This window comes from Mus pahari, chromosome 14, assembly GCF_900095145.1.
Source record: "Mus pahari chromosome 14, PAHARI_EIJ_v1.1, whole genome shotgun sequence".
Taxonomy (NCBI): Eukaryota; Metazoa; Chordata; class Mammalia; order Rodentia; family Muridae; genus Mus; species Mus pahari.
Window position 1 is genome coordinate 1,029,064 of NC_034603.1, and position 4,820 is coordinate 1,033,883.

At 44.5% G+C, this 4,820-nt stretch overlaps 1 long non-coding RNA gene across 1 annotated transcript in view; it reads right to left on the reverse strand.

Moving 5' to 3' along the window:
• Positions 1–163: 163 nt before the first annotated feature.
• LOC110331057 overlaps positions 164–4,820 on the reverse strand; it is an 8,745-nt gene continuing 4,088 nt past the window's right edge. Inside the window, exon 2 of the long non-coding RNA XR_002380988.1 lies at positions 164–2,618. This is a non-coding gene — a long non-coding RNA (uncharacterized LOC110331057). The remainder of the gene's footprint in view (positions 2,619–4,820) is intronic.

Consider the following 4,820-nt stretch of genomic DNA (forward strand, 5'->3'; position numbering starts at 1 on the left):
TGTGTGTCTGTGTGTGTGTGTGTCTGTGTGTGTGTCTGTGTGTCTGTGTGTGTTCATGTATACATATACGTACATATGTAGAATTTAATATTTAATTAATAAATCCCAACACGGGGTGGTTGCTACCCACCCCAATTATGTTCCTGAATGAAAGAAACACACACAGTCTTTATATTTTAATATGCCTTAAACAACACGATAGCTGGGCCTCTACCTAACCTCTACTGCTGGTAGAATCTACCTCCCACTGATAATTCTGACTTACTACTTACTAAGTTCTATGTTCTGTCTGGGCTTCTCTAGACTCCATGCCTCTCTGCCCTGCATTATTCTCCTCTCCTACACATTCTCCCAGCATGGCAGATCTTTCCTTCTTCCTCCTGGTCCCAAGCCCAGGAATCCTAAAATCCCACCTCTGTCTGTCCTCCCAGCTATTGGTTGCTGTCATCATTATTTACCAATCAAAACCAAACGAGGCAGGTTCCCAAAAGCCATGTGCAGACACTCATGCAAGCAGTTTTGGGGGGAACATAATTAGCATTTGTAATATAAGCAGATAGACAGACAGACAGATAGATTCTGGATTCGAAGAAGGGTGATCCCCCAGAAACAGACACCCAGCTGAGTTATCCATACTGGTCTACCAGATTTCCTGCTGGTGAGAAGAAATATGTAAGAGATCCTTAATTCTCCTATGGTCTTCCATTATCCAAAAAACTAAGTGGTTTGAAGCAAAGGCAGCAAGGATGCCCCTCATGCTCTGCTACATGTAAGAGATGAAAGTATTGTCTTTGTTGATGAAAGGAAGCAGTGGGGTATCTAGATGGGGAAATCTGAGGTTTCACTAGTGGGGTAACCCCAACCTCAGTGCCACCATGCCAAAGAAGTAACATCATGATAGGCACTAAAAACTCTGGAAGCAGAGTCAACCCATGTGTGTTCTTGCTCTGCCTCAGACCACTCCCATTGGGTGATGCTGAGGTTGAGCATAATCCTCAGAGGTGGGATAACCCCTGAGGGATGCTGCTGTAAGAACCATGGTTGAGAAGACAGCTGCCAGCCCATCTTACCATGATAAAATAGTGTCACTTAAGCAGAGCCTGTAGGGTGGCTGAGGATTTAATTACAAAGGCTACCAAGGGGCTGCTGAAGAAGAGGTTCAAAAGCCCTGTAAACTGCCCCACACTTCTAGAAGGACACTTTCCCACAGATCTTTCAGCATCCAGTTCTTCTATTGGACAGGACCCATTGCATGCATTGACAAAAGGCATGTCCAACCTTTTGACATCGTGACACAGTATTGTTATCTACAAAGTTCACATTCAAGAACAAGGCGATCAAGTTACAAAAAATATTGTGAAGGAAAAATCTGATGATGTTTTAAGTAAGTTATCCTTCCCGTCATGTAGCCACCTATGTAAACACCTACAGGATGCAGGCTGAACAGGCCTGACTACACCAACTCAGTGTCTCTGCTCTGTGTAGTCAGAGACAACATAACCTGGATACAGCTCTGAGAGTCAGAGGTCTGGGGTGGAGGATGAGGGATGCACCAATGTCCACACCGACACATTGCATTAACGACAGCTTCCCTACCAGCCATGGGAAGCTCAGTACGGCCCTGCTAACTGCTTTCAAAGAGCAAGGCCTGGGAGCTGGGGCTTGCCCTGCTGTCAGTCCAGGTGTGAACCTTCCCTCTATCGCTGATCAGCAAATCAATCAACCACCTGTACCTTTCCCACATCAAGGCATACACAGAAAATGATCAATCTTACCACTCTGGAGAAAACTGGAGTTTTTCCATGAACTGTTTGTTATGCCAAAGGAATCAAGACTACTCCACTATCAAGATGTGGTGATATCTATAACCCAAGAGAAACCCTTGTGGCAAAGCCTAATATGGCCTCTCTGAGTCTTGGTTTCCAAAACGATAGTGTTATTAAAAGCCTCCACCCCACCCCCCCAGATATGAGAGTAAAATTAGAAAACCTACACAAAGAGCTTCCACCTTAAAGATGTCAGTGCACACCCACCGTTGTACACATCCACCATTCATCTGTTTACACAACTGCTAAGATGCACAAAGGGTTCCTGTCCACATCTGTGTGCTTTCTGCTTTGAGTGGCCACCCATCCATATGAATGTAGGTCCTCCATACCCCCCATCCCCTACCCGTTCTCTGCCGTCTATATATTCATTCACCATCCACATGTCCATCCATTCACCCATGCCCCAATTATCAATCCATCCCTCATTATCCTCCATCCCTCTGTAACAAAGGTACCAGAGTTCACAGTGCCCATCACCACAAACATCAGTGGCAGGAATCGAATCTCTATATTGTGCTTCATTCAGAGGCAGCAGTCTGGGAAGATGCAGGATCAATATCCTAAAATATTCACTTTGTCTTTGACACTTTATAGTGGATGAGAAAGAAGGCAGTCAGTCATTCCAAAGTTTAGTCTTCTCCCTCTGCTCGGTGTCCCCCTTCATCTCTGAGACCCATGCTGTGGGTGTTTATATCTCATGCAATTTTCCCTCATTAACATATTTCTGTTTACAGAGGGGTTTGCATTCTCCCAAGGCCACTAAGCCCCGTGTTCCTCCTGAGTCACCACCTAGGTTAAAGATGAACTTAGAACAAACAAACCATTAGCAGTGCGTACATAGTAAGGGATTTTTAAGTGTCTGTGACATTCTTTTATACCACACGCAGTACAACATGCTTACAGCATATAAAATCCCCCATCCATCCTCCTGCCCCCTCTCCAACCTGCGTCCTCTATCCATCCATCTACACTATCCACAACCCTTCTATTCACCCAACAGTCCTGCTTGGCCCCTGTCATCTTGATAAATACCAGGACCAAAAGCAAGTTGGAGAAAGGGTTTGTCAGGCTTGTAGACTACCATCCATCATCAAGGGAAGCCAAGGCAGGGACTTAGAGACAAGGCTGAAGCAGACTGAGGAGGACTACGGCTTGCTGGTTTGCTCCCCTGGTTTATACAGTTCAGGACCATCTACCTAGGGGTGGCACCACATACATTGGATAGGGCCCTCCCACATCAATCAAAAAAAGTACTGCAGACTTGCCCACAGGCTAATCTGAGAAGGGTATTTTCTCAATGGAGAGTCCCTCTTCCCAGGTGACTCCAGTTTGTGTCAAGCTGACAAAATCTAGCCAGCACACAAGCTATCCACCATGGATCCTTCCATTGGCATCTATCTATTCACCCTTCGTCCATCCACTTCCCAACTACCAACCCACCCATCTCCTGCCCACCCCTGTTACTGCCTCTGTTTTGTAGATGAAGAACTTGGGGCTGAGAGAGTTTCTATCATTCATCTCCCAGGTTAGAACTTTCCCTCAGCTACACTTTTAGTATAGGCCCACAATAGGTATTAGTTGTAGGGATGGACTTCAGGCTTCCTGCCTAGTGTTGAAGAATAATGAAACATAGTAATCTTTGAAAAGCAAAGAACTTTGGACCCACAGGCCAGCAGGGTCAACCACATAATACATTCATTAGTGGGGTCTAGAGGAAGTATGCATGATGCCCCAGAATCTTGGTGGGGACCAAATTGGAACAAGGTTTAAAATTCCATTTCATCAAGGCAAAATCTATGTAAAAAAAAAATCATACCCATTTAAAATGTAATATTTAAAGGATCTTGACACAGAATGACCTTTATCCTTGCAGCTGCGGGTATCCTGGGATAGTAAATAGAAAGAAATTACAGTTTCTTCTGCTGAGCAGAATGAACTTGAGGTTTATCATCCTGTCAAACCTTAGCAATATATCAATATTTATTTCCTTTTTAATACTATACAGTATTCTGTTTTATGGCTATGCCAACGTTAATGCATCCATTTACCTGTTGAAGAAAACATAAGGTTGTTTCTAGACTCTGTTTATTGCAGATAAAACCACTATTATATTTGCTTATGCATTTCACTTCATTTGAGCAAGTACCTGGGAATGATTTCCTGGGTCATGCAACAAATATAAACTTCATAAGACGTCACCAGGCTGCCTTCCTCAGTGACAATGCCATTCTGCTTTCCTGCCAGTTGTCTGTAAACGTCTCTGTTGCTCCCTAACTTGCCAACAGTTTGTGCCATAAGTTTAAAATCATTTTATGTTACTGTCTTAGTTAGGGTTTTACTGCTGTAAACAGACACCTTGACCAAGGCAACTCTTGTAAGGACTTTTAATTGGGGCTGGCGTGCAAGTTCAGAGGATCAGTCCACTATCATCAAGACTGGGAACAGGCAGGCATAGTGCAGCAGGAGCTGAGAGTTCTACATCTTCATCTGAAGGTTGCTAGCAGAATACTGGCTTCAAGTTAGCTAAGATGAGGGTCTTAAAGCCCATGCCCACAGTGATATACATACTCCAACAAGGCTACACCTAATACTGCCATTCCCTGGGCCAAACATATACAAACCATCACACTTAGCTATTCTAATGTGGCGGTAGTTTCTCATCATGACTTTTATTTGCATTGATGACATCGAGTATATTTCCTTGATATAGCCATTGCATATCTCCTTTCTGTGTGTATGCAGCTGCATGTGATTGCATGTGTGTGTGCACCTGTCTATGCATATGTTTGGAGGGTAACAGACAACCTTGAGTGTCATTTCTCAGGTGCTGTCCACCTGCTGTGTGTGTGAGAAAGAGACTGGGCCTAGCGCTTCCCGAGTAGGAGTGGCTGGCTCACCCTGGAGCCCCAGGGATCCACTTGTCCCTGCTGCCCCAGTGCTGGGATTAAAACCACACATCACCACGGACCGGCTTGCATAACCTTTGATCCT